The 20,550-nt window shown below is 36.2% G+C and overlaps 1 protein-coding gene across 2 annotated transcripts in view; it reads right to left on the bottom strand.

The window, feature by feature from the left end:
* Nucleotides 1-20,550, bottom strand: part of LOC113228107 (solute carrier family 41 member 1-like) — a 165,863-nt gene that overhangs the window by 119,947 nt on the left and 25,366 nt on the right. The window contains exon 1 of one of the 2 annotated variants that reach the window (XM_026461256.1): nt 1,534-1,621. The exons of the other annotated variant lie outside the window; for it this stretch is intronic. The gene's annotated coding sequence lies outside the window, so the exon portion shown is untranslated. Of the gene's footprint in view, nt 1-1,533; nt 1,622-20,550 lie in introns of those variants that run through there. 2 annotated transcript variants of the gene reach the window in all.

The raw sequence follows: 20,550 nt of genomic DNA, 5'->3' as shown, positions 1-20,550 counted from the left end.
TGTAGTACTCTAAGAATACCGACCTCAAAAGTTCGTGAAATTACATCTATTTGCCAAGTTTCATTCAGATCGGTTACCGGAAAATGCGCGAAACCGGATTCATCCCCTAGTTTTTCACCCATAGAGGTGGAATATTTTCTTTAAATTTTAATTTGACCACTAACGAGGTACCCTCTTTTCAACAAAAAAAAAAGAATCAGCAAAATCTATTCACAATGGCCGGAGTTATCACGTAACACACATACAAATAAAAAAAATACAGTCGAGTTCCTCCTTTTTGAAGTCGGTTAAAAATGAGCAGAAATTAAGTTATCGCAGTTGTTCATTGGAGGTATCGTTCTTATCGTAAAAAGTACAAAATTGATATTAAATCTAACCCTGTTCTTTTAAGACAGTCCGGCTTGGTGGATTGTATCAAATTTGGGTCGCTGTACCTAATTGAATTCATATTTTGTTTAAAATATGTAATTACTTGGAAAATATTTACTTATTTATTGTACTTTTGGAAAGTTCATGAACTAATTACTATTATTTATGTCATTATAAGATTCTACATTTCTCAATTAACATATGCACAATAGAAGCGAAGGGAGAATTATAAAACATGGCTTTATAAAAAAATCGCAAGTAAGAGGTAATAAACACATAAAAAGATTAAAAAAAGAAATAAAAAAAATGTTTTCCATTTTGACAGCCTACTTACTTCTAGTATTATTTGTTATTTTATTTAAATAAAAACTTAAGCTAATAAAAATTTTCTTGATAGTAAAGTAGTAATGAAAACTTGAGGGGCGATTGTGTTTTTCCAAAAAGTATAATCTACCTTTTTAACCGACTTCGAAAAAAGGAGGTTTTAAATTCGACTGTATGTATTTTTTTTGTATCTATGTTTCGCGATTGCTCCGGTATTTGTGAACCGATTGTGATGATTATTTTGTGTTGAACTCCTCAGTAGTGGTCCCATTTAAATTTGAAGAAAATATTTTACCTCAAAGGGTGGTAAACTAGGGGATGAATGACTTATGAGGTCGGTTTTTTAGTACTCTGTACTAATTGACGCGTTCAAATTGCTAACGGGATAGAGTTTGACCCTGTATATGAAATCGTTAGTTTAAAGCACACACTCGAGAGGTAGTCTTATCATCTCCAAAGAACACTCATGAACGGAGCTCAGTTATGTTAACGTAAATCAATTATTTATATTACAACATACAATTTAAAACTTTGAATCGAACTTTGCAAACATCTCCATCAACATTTTTAATTGTTGTTCGTGCTAAAGGCGATTTTTAAAATAATAAAGGCATTTAAAATAATAAGTTAATTAAGAACGCACTTTTCTTTAAATATAAGTAGTTCCAAAAATGTACTAAATACCTATAAATTATTTTAAAATAACTAATAGTTACAAGTTAATAACATAATTAAAAAACTATAAGTATCAATGAAGCGAATAGCAGTTAACTATGAGAATAATAATAAAAATAGCATAGTAAAAGTAGACAAAAAAAAATAAAATCACAATATACTCACTTGCGGTTTTCGGCTCACTGAGTTACTTAAAAACAAATATCACAGGATTTTACATTTATTTTAAATTGAAATGAAAACTACACTCACTCAACACTTTATCATACAAAATTATATTTATAGAATTTATTATAAAAATTATAATTATATACACTGGACAATTATTTACATTTCTTTTTTGGAATTTTGCGTGAAAAGAATTTTACATTTTTACTATGGTGTTCGTAATTTTTTCGAATTTCGAACGCACGTTGAATAGGTTAGTCGCGCAGCGCGGTAGGAGGGCAACTGTCGCTCAGGTAAGCCGGTCGTGCTTTAATATCAGGTGAACAAGTTAATAGTGATAAGAATACAAAGAACCGTCTCGCTGCGACGTCGGAGGGACAGTAGGAACAAAACCCGTGTTGGACCGGTTTCCCCGGTCAACGACTGAGACTGTGTGAATTTTTTTGGCGGCAAAAGAATGCTCTTTTCTTGATTGATAATTTGCAGCTAACGGTTGCGATGCGAATTGCGATCGAAATATTTATTTGGACGTACATTACAACGGTGATTTGCAGACCGAAATTGTAGTAGACTCGTATTGAGAATGCTTACCATAAACAAATTTAATTTACGATCTTTTTATCACAGAACAATTTATCATTGTAATGTGATATTTTGGAATATGGTATATATTTCAAGATTATATCGTAAAGGGGTTATAGCCATATAGTACGTTAATACATTTATTAGAATGATTCAAATATTGCAATAAAATAATAATGAGTATAGTTATTTTTATTAAAAATTTATTGCACGTGCAATAAAATTTGCGTGTTTATACCAATATACTTTGTTACTATTTATATCACAGCCGTATTTTATAGTTATTAAATTGATATGTCAATTTCGATTATTTTTTGTTAAGAGCAATATTTTTTTCTGAGCGCATTGTAATATTAGTATAGAGTACTAAAAAAATCGACCTCAAAAGTACGTGGAATAACATCTATTTGTCAAGTTTTATTGGAATCGGTTACCGGAAAGTGTGCAAACCCGGATTCATCCCCTAGTTCGCCACAATACGCAACTTGACACAGGAGATAATAAAAATTAGTTCTCACTACTCAAAGTATATTGAGAGAGAAAAACGCCTAGAATTGGAGAATAGCAAAATCAACCATTAAAATAATTGCTCCTTATAATAAAATTTAGGCGCTATTTTTAAAAAAAGAATCTTCATGCGTTACCAGCCACCTTTAGAGGTGGATGATTTTCTTCAAAATTAAATGTGACCACTATGGAAGAGAGAGAGGAACTCTCTACTAAAGAAGGTGTACTTTCCAACAAAAAAAAAGAAAAGAGTCATCAAAATCAATTCACAAATACCGGAGTTATCGCTTACGATACAAAAAAACCATGCAGTCTAATTGAGAACCTCCTCCTTTTTTGAAGTCGGTTAACAACTTAAAAAGCAGTAATAAGTAATGTTGTAAGCTTAAACAAGGGCGAATCCTTGTTTGCCACCGTGCCGAAGGTATTAACATAGCCTTAGAAAGGAGGACACTGCCAGTTATTTTGGCACCCCGCCACACTGACCCAATTTCCTTCATTAATCTAGCCTTAGTCCTAATATTTAAGCTTTTAATGTACCTATTCCTTTGTATAAACAATTTATAGGCTTAAACATAAAGCAATTGTATATTTTATGCAATAATACATCACTAGTATTCATTCTGCCACTTTACATCATTATCAACTTATTACTTCACACGTTCGTCAAATTCAGTGAGCCTTGGAAATGAAACAATATTATTTTCAGATTTTTTCAAACCAACCTTTTCGAACTCTTTACCGGTCCCTATCGGTATAGTGCTTATGGTTAGACAATGGCGATCCATTGACTAACCATAAGGACTTGTAAATAGACCAGAACGTTATTTTATTGGAAAAAAACTTTCCCGGAAAATTCCAGAGAAGTACCTAGTTACCTATTTCTACCGCCAGTAATTTGCGGCGTCATAAAAAAAAATTTAATTATTTAATTTTAGCGTGGCTTATTAACCGTCTTCAAAAAATGGAGAACTTTTCCTTTTTCTAAATTCGACTGTATTTTTTTGTATGTAGGTATGTTACGCGATGACTTTGTCAACCGATTTTGATGATTTTTTTTGTTGGAAATAGGGTACCTCAGCATTGGTCCCATTTAAATTTGAAGAAAATATTCCACCTCTAGGGATAGCAAACTAGGGGATGAATTCAGTTTCGCGCACTTTGCGGTAACCAATTTCAATAAAACTTGGCAAATAGATGTAACACCACGAACTTTTGAGGTTGATTTTTTAAATAAAAAAGTTGTATTTATTTCTACTAAGCATTCACAAATGTACGTAAATTGGAAATGAAAGTCACAGGTATACGCCGTCACATGGATTCGAATCGTCGACCTCTCTGGGCTGCCACCGATCCTGGAAATACCCAAGTAAAATCAAAGTCAAATAATTTTTATTTCATAGGTCATACTGATTAAACTCTAGCTCATTCGTAAGGCAGATTCCCCTAAGAAGAATGACCAAGAAACTCTAGCGGTTGCTCTTTGTAAATGTACATTTGAATACATTTATTATTATTTAATTTAATTTAAACATCTTAGATTAAGAATACCTGAAGGAGCTAAACGGGTCACTACCACGGATTTTTGTCATCCAAATACGCAGAAGTTGTTAACCTATAATATAAAGTTATCGTTTCAATATAGTTTTAAACTTTGTAAATGACAAATTTTGAATAACAATGGAAATCTTAAAAGAAGCGTAAGTTCGCGGCGCAAGCAAAGTAAATGGGCAATTGCTTCCCAATAACAATTGCACAATTTGCACCCGAATTTTCGATCACTGAGGACAATATAGCTGTTAAGTATTCCAGTCCCTACGTACCGATGCGAGAGATAGGGGTATACCGGAGAGACTACGGGCTCGACGGCAAGACCAGAGTACAGCGGGCGTCCGGGCCAAGCCTTCCGCCAGTGAGACGCCTTGACGGACGTCTCTGGTGGACCCGGACTTGGACATGTAGGTATGTACACGCTGGGGTTTGTCGTGAGCTGCAGAGATGGACATGTTTGTCTGCCCCGGTATCATGTGGCCGGGGCGTCTGTCTCGTGCGCAGTTGTTAGTAGTTGAGGGCCTGAAGCGAGGAGACGCGCGGGGCACGTGAGTAGCCCTTTAAGTGGGAAGCTGTGTCCAGACATTTCCGGCACTTGCCCGGAGAGCTAGTAGTGGATAAGTTAGATATTCTCCGGTCCCTCCAGCCGCTAAGGTTATTGGGAACTGGAGAGATGCCGTTCATTCGGCGTCGGGAAGTCAGCGTGCCGTACAGCTCCGCCACCAAAGAGGAGATTTGGTAGTCAACTTAGATTCGAAGGCTTAGCGGTGGCAACCGCAGTAAGCAATGGGAAGTGAGCGTGCCTACAGCTCCGATACCTATCTGGAAAATAGAGAGGGTCCTGTACGTACTCACCTAACCTAGCATTACAGAGAACCGGATGAAATTCCTGTAAACGGGCTGATCTGGGATTAGGACCCGGCTTAGATGGTTCCTGTGCAGATCTTAGTGCCCTTCTCGTATAACCTAAGGGTCGGTAGGGACGGTCATTATAATCAAAACTAATGTAGAAAGATATGGGGCTGTAAAGTATTCCATTTTGATCGCGTGCCTACTAGAAGGCGCCAGGATGTTAATTGCACCGGACGCTATATGGGCTAGCAGCAGAAGCTAGAAGCAGCGCCTGCAACTTTTACAGGAGCAATTTAAGATTACGTAGTTCCCGTCGAGCACTAAGAAAACTTTCTTAATACGATATACTGAATGCAATGTCAGGCTCTATCTCTCTATCTATCAATCTTGTGAAATCTGCAAGTTAAATAAGTAACAGTGGCCCACTCATGTTTTAACTGATACTGACTACGTGATCAGATACAAAATATTGATAAATATACTTTTTTGAAGAGGCTCTACGTCATTGGAAGATAATGCTCTATTTTACATTGGAGAAGAAATCCATACTAAAAGTAAATATTGTTTTGATATTCAAGCTGAAGAGACGTATTATGGTGCTTTTCCACTGGCTATTAATACGAATGTCAATTGCGAGATTGTAGGTTCCGCACGATTTAAGTGCGGTTACACACGGCGACTTTTAGCAGCGATGCAAACGCGATGCAGTAGCGATGCAGTCGCTACTCGTCTACCTTTACACACGCGCGCGATTTTATGCAGCCGTTTGGGATCTACGATGTCACACACAGGCATACGGACAGCAGATATATAAACAAAGGCTTATAACTCCCCTCTTTTTGTGTCAGGAGTTAATAAACAAATGCGAACAGCACAGATATGGTGACATATCGTAGCTTTAGCCTTAGCGTTTTTACTGTTAAATAAAAACTTATAAACTTCTTGTTCAAATATATTATTAAAGTAATATAGTATCTGAAAGAGGTATAATTTAACTAATTAAAATGCTAACTACAAATACACTCGAGAGCAATGAATCCGGGTCAAAGAATCCAAAAAATCTCGGAAAGTAAGAATGCTAGGTTAATGCAATAAATTGTATTTAATAGACAATTTAATACTCCTTAAATGAAAGCAAAAAAAATATGAGTCACCATACATTTTATTTACACAAAATTACATAAAGAAAAAAACTGCTGATCTCTCCTTAAAACAAAAATAGGAAACATGAAATTTTTGAACATTATTACGATTTTCTTGAATTTTAATACTTCGTATTGCCTCCTCGTGCTTCCATTACTGCGTTTAGGCTTTGCTTTGGCTTTGGGTTTGGCATGCTGTACACCAAGTTCCTTATACGATTTTGGGGAATATTCTCCCATTCCTCTGTGAGAGCAATTTTGAGCTCACGAAGCGTGATTGGGGGAGGGTTTCGTTGTTTTACGCATCTCCCTAGCTCGTCCCAAGCATGCTCGATCGGGTTGATATCCGGGCTGCGCGCTGGCCACTCCATACAAGTAATGTTCATCTCTTGAAGGTAGTCATTTACAATCCTACCTGTATGAGGTCGGGCATTGTCATGCATAAATATAGCATCCTCACCAAAATTGACCATAAATGGACCAACGTGTTCATTGAGGATTTCATCTACATATCTTTCGCTAGTTAAAGAGCCGTTTTCTATGATCACCAGCTCTGTGCGACTTTCAGAAGAAATTCCGGCCCACACAAGTACAGACCCACCACCGTAGGCTACTTTTTCTTCTATGCATGCTTGCTTGAATCTTTCCCCTGGTCTTCTATACACTCTGTGTCTTCCATCGTGCTTGTAGAGCATCAATTTTGATTCGTCGGAGAACATAACTTTCGACCAATCTTCAATACTCCAATTTACGTGGTTCTGGGTATATCTTAGTCTTGAAATACGATGCCCACGCTCCAGTTTAGGGCCGTTTGCAGGTCTAAGGGGTTTTAAGTTAGATTCAGCAAGCCGACGTCTTACTGTCCATGCACTTGGGTTACTACCTCCGAGGCGTCGAAACTGATTTGTGAGTTCAGCTCCTGTGAGAAAGCGATTTCGAAGCACCAAGTTCACCAAGTATCGGTCTTCTCGTGCTGTGGTACACCTAGTTCTGCCCGTTCCTGGTCTGCGTAGGTTAGAACCAGTTTCTTCGTAACGTCGGAGAACTCTTTGTACTGTTGACAGCAACACACCTACAGTCCTGGCTGTATCGCGCTGACTCCGGCCAGTTTCCACCAATGTAAGTATTCTGGTGCATTCTTCAAGTGTAAGCGACATGATTTCAGCTTAAATAATGAATATTAAGCACTATCAACATGGTTTATGTACCCACATAAATGACAGATTACAAACAAAAGCAAAAACAAATGCTGTAATTTCGTAGTTCCATCTTCGAAAGTGTTCCCTTTTCATATTTGATTTTTTTATGATATAACTTTACAATAACTAAAAAGTTTTAATACCTTCATTTAAGGAGTATTAAATTGTCTATTAAATACAATTTATTGCATTAACCTAGCATTTTTAGTTTCCGAGATTTTTCGGATTCTTTTAGTGACCCGGATTCATTGCTCTCGAGTGTATTATTGCGTTTGCTACATTTTACACCACATTTTTATCTTCGTCCAGAAAATATACATAGAAATCACATACAAAAATACTGAATTGTTAAATATAACTATTTTCTTAATGTCTATCGGCAATCTTCGAATTTCCGAATGCACCTGAACACAAACTATAATATCGACTATTGAAACATCTATAAGAACTACCTAGATATTCTATTGTTATTTTGTTTTGATTTCTATGTGAACTATACAGAATTGCTAACTTACGTCCCGTTTTATAATAACATATACACCTTAATAATATAACAAGTATGTTAAGAAAAATATAATTAATTATAATTATTTTTAAGTTATATACATGTTTGCAGATCTCACTCGTGGATTATTCTCAGTTAGTCATGATCTTCGTGACATTTATTTATCAACATAAATACACACGTCTAATAATAAAAACTAGCACATGGTGGTTTGGGTTGGTTTTGCTGCTGTGCATATTAATCACTGCACTCCATATGGCACTAATACATACATCTCTTAATTATCTTGTAAAATGGCTTCGAACGATTTATTGATCTATTACCAGAATGTTCGTGGATTGAGAACTAAATGCGTAGATCTTTATAACAGTATACTAAATAGTAACTACGATATTTTATTATTTACAGAAACTTGGTTGCAAAATGACATATTTGATGGCGAGTTGTGTGATACGCGCTATGACGTCTTCCGCTGTGACAGGAATTTGAGGTTATGTAAAAAAAGTAGAGGGGGCGGGGTTATGATTTGTACTCATAAGAAACTCGAAGTAAACGTATTGAATGATTGGAATAGCGACACTGCCGAATCCCTGTGTGTAAGAGTGCCTGCACGCTCCATAACATCGCAATGTGATTTATACATAATTATAGTGTACACACCTCCCGATCTTCGTGGCTTCACCGATCGTATTGATAACTTATTTAATAATATCTTGAATTTAATTGATAATCATCCTAACTGTAATTATTTATTGGTGGGTGATTTTAATTTACCATGCATTATTTGGAATAATGATGAGTGTACAGTATCGCAACAGGTAAATACAGACTTTCAAAACTGTGCAGCGAATTTTATAGATAATATCCACTTTTGTGGTTTGAAACAATGTAATTTTATACAAAACTCAAAAAGTAAAACGTTGGATCTGTGCTTTAGCAACTTCGATATGAAAGTCATTCGCTCTGCACAACCTTTGTTAAAGGAGGATACCTATCATCCGTCCATTTTAATAAATATTTTTGATTTTAAATTTAGACATTTTAAGGAAAAGCAAGACTCTCGTTTTAATTTTTACAGGGGTAACTATGAACTAATTAATAAATATTTAAGTAGCATTGATTGGGCTCATATTTTATCGCATGATAGTATAAATGAAGATGTTTCAAAATTTTATAACCTATTGCACGAATCTTGCACTCTTTTTATACCTCTCTCTAAAAGCTCAAATGTGAGATCTTATTATCCTATCTGGTACAGCCGTGATTTGATCAAACTTAATATACGGAAGAATAAAATACACAAAAAGTGGAAACTTTTTGGTAATCCTCGCGACTATGACGAATTCTCTCTATTGAGGAACCGTGTGAAGCGATTGCAAGAGGAATGTTTCAGGGAATTCACTAAAAACACTGAATATAATATACGGAATACTCCCAAATATTTTTGGACGTATGTGAAATCAAAACGAGGAGGCTCTAATTATCCCAAAGCTTTCACTAATGGTAATGCAACTTTCTCAGAGGGGCAACAGATTTGCAACGCATTCAATGAGTTTTTTAAGGAAGCGTTTATTGTGTCAGCACAGAATACCATCTCATCTAATCATCACAGTTTATTTTATGGCAATAATACAATATCACAAATACGTATATCAGAGTCAGTAGTAGAGAAACACCTCAATAGCATAGACAAAACAAAAGGCGCGGGTTGTGATGGAATAGCTCCTATTTTTCTAACCAATTGTGCTAAGTCATTGGCTCTTCCAATTTCTATTCTCTTTAATCAATCTTTAATTCAATGTGTCTTTCCTGCAATTTGGAAAAGAGCCCATATTATCCCCGTTCATAAAAAAGGATGTAAATCTTTGATTAATAACTACCGTCCAATATCTATCCTCAACATCGTAGCTAAAATATTTGAAAAAATAGTCTACCTGCACATTTACCCAGTGATAACTCGCAGTATATCTACATCCCAACATGGTTTCCTGAAGGGTCGCTCTACTATATCTAACTTGGCTTTATTTACGAACTTTGTATTAGATCAGATGGAAAATGGAGGACAGGTTGATGTGATCTACACGGACTTTGAGAAAGCCTTTGATCGTGTGGACTACTCTATTCTGCTTCAAAAACTGGAATCGTTAGGAATACATGGTGATTTGTTGAGGTGGATCACGTCATATCTGTACAATCGCTCTCAAGCAGTCGTACTTGGTGGATATAGATCTGACTTCACTTCTGTGCCATCAGGTGTCCCACAGGGCTCGCATCTTGGACCTCTCCTTTATAATGCGTATATTTATGATATTCACACATGCTTCAGTAGCGCTAAACACCTCTTATACGCAGACGACAAGAAAGTTTTTATGCGAGTGAATTCCATATCTGACTGTAATTTAATTCAACAGGATCTCAACAATTTAATGTCTTACGAGAATAATAAAATAACAATAAGTATTTCCAAATGTCAATGCATTAGCTTTACGCGCAAAATGAATCCAATATTTTTTTTAAATATAAAATCAACGACCAGGTACTGGAAAGAGTACAATCAATAAGAGATCTCGGCGTCTTGCTAGATTCTAAAATGTCATTTTCCCTTCATATTGATAGTATAGTTAATAGAGCTTACCGAAATTTGGGTTTTGTCATGCGTACTTGTAAACCTTTCACATCTATCATTAGTCTCAAAATCGTTTACTACGCCTATGTTCGCAGTATATTGGAGTACGCCTGCCAAATATGGGCTCCAACTTACGCCGTACACAAAAATCGGATTGAGAGTATACAGATGAAATTCGTACGTCATTTAAAGCATAGATTTCCGTGTGATGATTCATCTTACAAGGACATCTGTCAGAAGTATAAGCTGCTAACGCTGAGTGAACGTCGTACGGTGTTGGATATGGGTTTGTTGTACGACATCTTATGTGGACGTCTGGACTGCCCTGAAATTCTGGAGCAGATAGCGCTGCGTGTGCCGGGGCGCCGCACTCGTCACACAGCTTTATTCCACGTCCTGCCCCACTCTACTAACTATGGGAAGAATGCAGTGTTATCACGAATTGTCAACAGTTATAATGTGCACTTTAGTAGAATCGACCCTTTCATTGGTAGTAAAGAAGGTTTCTTAAAAAATGTCAAATCTGCAAATCTGTAGATCAAATGTATACGTAACATCTACACCATGTGTAATTTTTTTTGAACATCTTTACACGTCACATAATCTGTACGTTTGTTTTTATTTAATGTGTTAATAACTAATTTAAACTAATTTAAAGTATTGTTTTTTTTTTTTTAGATTTAAAGATTTAATTTTATATAATTATATAAATACATGTTATCGATTATATATTCTATCATATATCATTAGTTATATCTTAAGTATATGTCACTAATATATGTTTTATTATTGTTTGTAATATATGTATCACCACGACAAATAAGTTATTGTAGACTTTAATTTAAACCTTAATTAAAAATTAATTTAAAATTGTATAAGCTCACTACTAATTTTGTTTTGTTCTGTTCGTTTATAAGGCTTCAAAATGTATGTCATTGTGAATAACTATTTTGGCCTAAGTTATTTAAGACAAATATTGTTTGTTGTAAGACGTATTTAAGTTGGCTGTTGTTATTCCTTAATAATAAAATAAATAAAAAAAAAAAATAAACTAAATAAAGTGTTCGTCTTTTGTATAACTAAACATGAATCTTAAAGTTTTTTCCGGTTATTAATCTTTTGCAAGTCAGTCAGCATCTGAAGCAATTCTTTCAATAGTTGTGTCAGTATGATCATCAGCGATGGTATCATCACTTTCTTCACAGCTCCAACACGATTTTTTTATTTTTTTTTATCTAAAGAAGGAGGCAAACGAGCACACGAGCCACTTGATGGAACCTCCCAATGACCATCTGGTTATCGCCGCCCATGGACATTTGCAACATCAGATGAGCTGCCTATGCGTTGCCAGCCTTTTTAGAGCCCTATAAAGACGATTTTTGAGAACCCCATGTCATAGTGCAAAGGAAATTATTCAGAAGGAAGATAATTTTAGATCTTGGAGGTCCGAGGAAGGAACGAACGAGATGCCCGCGTGGTCCTGGGCGGGAGGTGCGATGGCGGAAACGAGATGGTGGCACCAGTTCCAAAAGTTCCTCAGAGCACTCCCCATTATAAAGACGATAGAACACATACAGAGAGCCAACGTTTCTCCGTAGGCTAAGGGGCTCCTTACCGTCTGCGAGTTTGGGATCATCGACTATACGAACAGCCCTACGTTAGATGTACGTATTTATTATAAAATTGTCCAAGTACGAAACAAACGCTGCTTAAAATTTTCAATTAGGTACTATATTTTTTTATAATATCATCAAGTGACGAGACGAATAAGTCGTGAGCCCGATGGTAAGCCACAAGCCTGTCCATTTGAAAACCATTTTTCATTCTTCCGACCCAATCTTGTTATTTTTCCCAGTATATGTATGTGACGGTTTGATCTCTTTACACCGGCATCTCACCTCTTTGAATCGCCTCTCTCCGCTTGTATCCTATCATTTTTTATTTTACATGTATTTAAATTTTAAATTTGAATTGTTCCATCTTCCTTCACTTTCCCATTTTGTTTTCGTACCACGGTCACTCCCAGCTCGACCGCCACAACAGTCGGAGCTGTTCCAAATTCCATCGTGAATAATCGCTAATTCTGGTTCTTTACTACGTTTATAATCATTAAATAAGCTAAATCATGTGTAATAATTTATAAGTCTACAGCCTTCGTGTACCTATATCTGTAATTCAGTTACTCGGCCCATTTAGGGTCCTTTCTTTCAACTTTACTTCTTTAATAAATTTTGTGGACCGGAAGTTTCCCGTTTCATTGTCGTGAACCTGTTCATGGCTAGTTAGGGTTACAACCCTTTCATGTAATTTCTTGAATTCTTGTCATTGTCTTGTCGCAACATTTTTAATAACTAAGTACATGCCTTTTAATTTGAGACCAAACATATTCAGTTAGATTAATTTGTCATCATTTTGGAATAATTTGCACCTGATGGTAAGCTACACGCCAGTTGCAGTGCCACTCAGAGCTTTAAATCGCAAAGATCTGAGAGGCACTGCCACTGCGCCCGTCACCCTGAGACATGAGTTGACAAGTCCCATTTGCATGTAATTTCACCTGCACCCTTACCCTTCAAAATCCGAAAGCAGTAATACTAACATTACTACTTGGCCGCAGAAATAAGTAACGTAGCAGTACTTCCCTGGATGAACTCTTTCACAAGGAGCCTTACTGCTACAAAGTGGTATCTTAGCAATTATAAATTGGTATCGCCATGTTTTTCCATAATGCGGTCAATAGCAATTCCGGTTATTTCTTTATGTTTCTTACAATATCATAATTATGAATTCGATCTTCAATATAGCCGTGGTAACCTAACGGCTTGATCTATCAACAAAGAGACGTTCCTGAGTGTATATGATTGACAATTTTGATCACTTCTGATGTGATTTTGATAAGACGGTGCCAATCACTTTGCCGATAAACATCACCCTTGAAATTATATAGATTTGTGCGTAACTGTATGACTGAAATATTACGTTGAAACTATGATTACCGATTTTTTAATTTCGTCTTGGTATAAAGTCACGTGTGATCGTACGTCAAGTGCTCACATGAGTCATAAACATAATACGAGCTATTTACAATAAATTATGTATATGTGAAGTTTTATAACCGTCCAATTAAGCATAAAAGGTTATCGACTAATTTAGTTGTAGAATTTTAAACCTCTCTCCGAAAAAATTGTAATTTTGCAGATGTGGCCTTGTTACACTATAGGACGTGCGAGATATGTCATAATTTATTTATTAATTATTTATTTAATTATACTACAATAGTCACCTGTAGCTGGGCAAAAGCCTGACCCTAGGTCTTCCAATTTCTTTTTATGACCAAGCGACGGGACAAACAAGTCCTGCACCTGGTGGTAAGCGACACAGACAGAGTTTTAAATCACAAGGATCTGGAGGGCACTACCACTGCGCCCGTCACCTTGAAACATACGTTACTAAGTCCCATGAGCCTGTTCCTACACTAGCATCCTTACCCTTCATAACCGGAACGCAGTAACCTAATATTACTGCTTGGCATAGCAAATAGGTAAGGTGGCAGTACTTCCCCTTTTTGACCAGGGACAATCTGTACACAGATATCCCGGCCATGCGGGAGTAGGGCCGGAATCATGTGGGACTGGACTGAACTTTGAACGGAGGCAGCCCGACCGCACTAAACCTTCGGGCTGTTCCACTTTCTGCTGGTGCGTGACGGGCCGTGACATTGCTATAGCGTTTCATTGCCCATCGGCGGCCGTCCGTCTTCGGACCCTCTGATGTTCTGATGGGGGAGCAAAATGTTAGGGCCCCCATCCTCAACTCCGCATAGGGTACCCCCGGAACATATCGAGGGCGCCAACCCGGGAACTCTTAACATGGGCGCCAGAATGGCAGTACTTCCCTGGACGAACTCTTTCTAACAACAGTAAGTTATAACCAAAAAAGCGATCCACAGCCCTAATACAATGCAAGCTATTATATATAAGGAAGTTCAAGATAGAATGACGAACGATCAAAGATCATGCGAATTCGTGAATCTAATTCTATATTCGAGGCACATCTTGAGAATCGCGTGCGTTAATATTAAAAGGAAATTACAAATTCTATTACTGTTAAAACAGTGTAAGTGGAAGTCCCCGGCGAAAAAAATCTTGAGGTAAATAAAAAGGTATACACATTATTATATTTTTATAGCAGTAACTAAATATAGAAAATTGCAATACAAATTTAAGCTCTGATCGTTGATGATAAAAATAAGTACGTACGCTATTAACATAGTTACATACCTAGTGTTTTTATTTTGTCTGTTATAAAGCAAACCGAAACCTTATGTCTAATTATAATATAGCCTTTTTAAAAGACTAATTACACTTTTACTAAATGCCATTTAATAGTACTGTAATTATTTGTGATTTATGGGCACGTCCTCTCGTACCAATTATTTTTATGGGAGTGACGACGGTTTAACAATTGTAAGAATAGTGAAGTAAGAATAGGGTTTAAAATAAGTGGTGGGGTATGTCTTTATCCTATCGATAGCATCCCCTACACTGTTATGCCTTAGAACTCAGCTACGCTGAATTTAATGGTGATTACTAGAATCACCATTAAATTTTTAAGCGTGTCACCTGCTAGAACCATCGGAATATCCCTACCTGAACAAATTTTGCGACTATGTGGACCGGCTAACGCTATTAGGGTATTAAATTAGTTTCCAGGGACGAAGGCCATAGTATCCACAGAAGGCGGAGCACGCTGCACAAACGTTTAGAAACTTTATCCACTATGTAATTGGTCAAGACAGCGTGAATTTTAAATAATAATTTTCCTTGATTCAAAAGATTGTGAAACCCGCTTATCAAAAAAGGTTCACAGCCCCTGCAAAACGTGTGAATTCCAAACCCGCATTTTGCCAATATGGCGGACAATGGCTTACGGTCTTAAAGGAGACCCGTGCCTAAATAGTGAGACGTAGGTATGATGGGTGATGATAAAGACCGATTCGAATGACGAGTGACAAACAATTTTTGTTCAATTTGTAAAATTGTCGCGATAATTTGACAAAGTTGTTGATTTTTCACAGTCACAGTTTTATGTTGATTATCACCTCATAAAGATAAGTTTTTCTTCTGAAACAGAATGTAAATTACAAAATAACGCCCATAGTACAAACCGCTTTGACAACGAGGACGTCGTCGAGGAAGAGGGGCTTCCCCGCGTCGAATCGCTGAAAATTAACATGAAGAAAATAAGTAAAGGCGGAGAAAATTTGAGACAGATCCCATGTCGACAAGCGCCCGATGGAGACTGACGTTCGTTAAACAGCAGGGCAAATTTCAAATTTTCGGGCAAATGTGAATTTGATAAATTATGGGGCTTCAGTTGAAAACCAAAGTAGGTTCTCTGTAGTACTTGAAGAGAAATATCTCCGTATAAAAATTATGTGCAAACTATGGACTTTTATTTTGCCTGATTTCAGAATTTTAAATCTAGAAAAACAGTTTTTCTCTCCTCCTGTGACTCGCATAAACATTATATATGCATTTTATTTGTTTTTTTATTCCCTGTAATTAGTAGTTCCCAACCGATCCGTACGAAATAATGATCACATTACTGCTCGGCGACAGAAATAGGTAAGGTGGTATTACGTCCCCGGACGAAGTGTATCACGTGGGCCTTTACTGCTACTAGATGACTAATTTTAAGAAATTTCACGTACTTGTTGGGTTTGTTTTGCCTCTAAGCCCTGACTGAAAAATTTATGCAAATCATTTAAACGAAAAGCACTAAAAAATTTGCTTTTTAAAATAAGCACACAAACACGCTTAGGTATAACTTTAAGCTGTAAGTTTCAGTTCAATTATTTTATTTTATAATATATCAAGTGACGGGGGGAAAAAGTCGTGCAGTTGCAGTGTTACTCAGAGCTTTAAATCGCAAAGATCTTAGGGGCACTGCCACTGCACCCGTCACTCTGTGACGTAAGTTGACAAGTCCCATGCTCCCATGTGCCTGTAATTCACCAGCACTCTAAACCTTGGTTCACACAGCTTTGTCTTACAGGTTTTCGATTATAAACGGATAGACAGCGGGGTGTACACACGATATATTTTCACGCGTTTAAAAGACGGATAGCTGCGGTATTCACACAGCAGTCGCCCTGAGAACACGGTTGTGATGGATCCACGCCTTTTTGCATAGAAGAGTCAACGTTCATCCAATGAATCAAAAAGCGGTGCGTAAAATACACATTTCGACACATCCGTAGAACAAATATCTATGTTCAAGACTACTTTTTTTCAGGACATAGTACATTGATGATGAAGATGTATAAATTCTCAAAACACCTTTACGTAGGCCTTAGTTTAAATAACGAAATTATTCTCGTAACGTCTTTATTCTCCTTTCGCTATATAATCACATCGGACCCTATTCTTCGGATGAGTAGATTTGAAAAATTGTACGAAAATCTGAAAAAAAATTTCAATTACTTTCAGATGTCAGTAGATAATTTGGACAATGTAGGACACTTTGAGGTTACCAAAATAAATACGAATACTTCATTGCTAGACGCCGATTGTTCGGTGACTCTTCAATAGAAAACGTATGACTTCGCGACGTATGAGAGATGCATTAATACTATGCGCCACTGCACATCGAATACGTTAAAGTTCATTCGATTTGCCTGACAAGTCCGTTGCGTATTCGATAAACGTATAGACCTGTGTGAGTTTTTGCAGGACAAACACCGTGCGAACGGTTCTATATGTTTATGTATGCGCCACTGTTTATTCGGCAAGATTCATACTGCAAAAAATCGTGCAGTATAATGCCCTGTGAAGGGGGGTTTCCGTTTCAAACCGGAACGCAGCAATGCTGACAACACTGCAGCAGAAATAGGTAAGATGGTACAGTACTTCCTTGGACGAACTCTTTTACAAGCTCTAAGGTATTCTACTCGTACATGTAATACACTTACAGTAAATGTCCCAGTGGTTGAAGCTTTTAGACGAAAAAACACGTGTTTTACCTAAAAAGTACTTAATATCAGTCTTACTGACTACCTGGGAATGTAAGCATTCTTAACGGTTTGTCGTTTATCTTCTAGAAATTATAAAATTTTAAATAATTATAGCATTATTCAATTATTCCAGATTTCCGCAACCTCTAAAAATGTATCAGTGTATGGCGAACAAAAATTCTGATGTCCCAATAGCTGACTATAGCAAAGTGAGATCAGAGTACCAGTATTTACCAGTAGTCACAGAGCTTTGCTTAGGTGGCGAAAATTTGCTGCATGTCATCATCATCAGCCTATTGCAGTCCAGTCCAGTCCTATTGCATATATTGTGTATTAAAACCATGATTAACCCACTAACAGTTTAATTTTCTTTTATATCTGTATTTCACTTGTTTTTCTTAATTTTTCTTTTATATATTATACTCTTACAATACATAAATTGAATTAAATCACTAATATTTTTAATTTATTTTTTAAACGTTATATTTATATTATCTTCCTATTCATTTGGTTTCTATTCTAATTATTATTATATGTTTAAATATAACTAAATGGAAAAATGACGTCAGCGAACTGATTATCGTATCCGCGATTACCTCTAGGTTATAGCTGAAAAATCAGCGGTTTGCTCTCGAGTAAACACCGACGTTGAGCTATGACCTTTTTGAACTGCTGCAGCACACGTACATAACTGGGTGTCTAGCAGTGCTGCGACTCTGCTGTTTTTGTTTATTTTTTGTTTTGTTTGTGTTTTTGTGTTTTTATTTTTTATTTTTTTGCTGTTATGTACGTGTGAATGTAGTAACAAATAAACGTTTTATCTATCTATCTATCTATCTATCTATTTGACAGGACGTTATGTTAAGATTTCATAGTTATTTCACTGGATTGATTACAATAATTTGTATAACAATAGATTAATAAAAGAACAAAAAACAAAATCAATCTAGATGCTTTTATTAAAATTAATAATAAATGTTTGCAAGAAAGTTACGGAAAAATTAAACTTAAATGTCACACGATCATAACCTATATATGTAGTTTTAAATAACATTGAAAATATTTTCATCGTGCAGAGATAGGCTGTGTGTGGATGTGCATTTTCTCATTGCACAATATCTGTAACCAATAGTTGACACTAATTACGTCCTAGTGTTTAATACTCCAACTTACGATTGTCAGGCATTGTGTCCCCATAGTAAAACAGTCTTTGGCACCCATGTCAAACAGTACTCAAACTACCATTAGAAACTTGCCACTAATAGAGTCATCCAAAACCATCGCTCTCCATCATTACCAAATGGTCGAAACTAAGTCTTAAAAAATATTTATTTCTACGAGTGCTCGAGTGCTTGGGTGTCAACTACTACTAAACATTAAAATTTTGCACCAGCGTTTGACTTGCCTCTAAAATAAAATATAAACGGTATACATCAATAAATACACATAAAACAAATTGTGTGTACAGTTATCTAATAGTTTTAATATACACTTACCCATAATTAATAAAAAAAATTCTAATAAATGCACTTAAACTACTCAAAGTCTTAACGGTTTTTTGTAAGAACATCAACGTACTTTCAACTCGGATCACCTGTACGCAAAAACAGTCGCTAGATTGAGAAAGTATTGAGTGAATCGATGAAAGCTTCTAAACGGTATTCATATGATGCCATTACTGGTACATTTAACACGGTTTTGTAGTTCTATCAATATCTGTTTTCTTATTTAAAAAAAAATGCAGAAGTGTCATACATTTGGACATGGTCAAAGATTGGTACATTTACCTTAATTTGAAGATTAAATTGCAGATTAAACGAGATGAAAATGAAGATATGCATATTTTCATGATACCTAATAAGGCGACATCGAACGTCAGCGATTGAATGAATGCCATCACAGCCATTCCACTGACACTCTTTTAAGATTTAACTGTCATTTCAAGTAAATTCTAGCAGAATAACAAATGTTATCATAAATTGCAATACAATCTCAATGGAGTCTCGAAGGAATTACAATGATCTGTGGTTACACGGAAATTAGTAGAATTGGACACGAATTCATGCGACAATACGCCGTTGCGACACGCCTACTGCGATAGAACGTTGCCGCGATCTAGCTATGTTGTCACGCTTATCGCTATTTAGTTTGTAGCAATGCCGGTTAAAAGTACAAGAAGTTATATTTAAAATAGAATAGACATTTATTGCAACGCATAGATGCAAAAAAAATTTTGGTACCACTTAGACAAGCAAAACAAAATAAAAAGACGTAATAAACAAAATTAAAATATAACAAAAAATTAAATAAGACAAAACAAACAAAAAGCAAAAAAATCTAAATATAACGACTACAAATGTCGTATTGTCGTGTGTGCGGTTGTGGCGTACGCAGAAGGACTTCATTCAACTTATGCCACAGCCGCAATTAACTGTGGCGCTGATTTTCAATGAGCTGAGATGAGCGACGGACGTTCGTGTTGCAAAATAAAATAAAGTAAAATACTAACTAATAACTGCTTAAATATTTGTGTATTACGTTGTGTTACTGCTTTGTGTTATATTATAGATTGCAAAAGTACTTACATACAGCAAAAAAATATATAAATATACCTACTGTGTGCGTTTATAGCGTATTTCGAATCTTTTTTTTTTATTATCACAGGCAGGGTAACATCGCATCCCTCATGGAAGAATGGCATAAGTGGAGTTACGTCAAACATGTTTATTTGTGGGTTATATTTTTCTGTATCTAATGGAGCAATAAACGTTTTCGATGTAACTCCACTTATGCCATTCTTCCATGAGGGGCGCGACATCAAGCTGAAGACCTGGGCCAGACGTGGGACTTACGCAAGTCGTTATAGAACCAAGCTCCATGTAACACGGTGCTTATTTCTGTTATAAATGATCTCAGTACAGAGTACTAAAAAACAGAGTAACCTATCACATAGTCGAAAATTTTTTCGTCTGAAATAACGTTTGTTGGAATTTTCATTACACCGAATTATAACCGGTGTTATTAGGATTTCTTTT

Source organism: Hyposmocoma kahamanoa, unplaced genomic scaffold, assembly GCF_003589595.1.
Source record: "Hyposmocoma kahamanoa isolate Upper Pololo Valley unplaced genomic scaffold, ASM358959v1 224, whole genome shotgun sequence".
NCBI classification, from domain to species: Eukaryota; Metazoa; Arthropoda; class Insecta; order Lepidoptera; family Cosmopterigidae; genus Hyposmocoma; species Hyposmocoma kahamanoa.
This window is presented reverse-complemented; position numbering and strand designations above follow the sequence as displayed.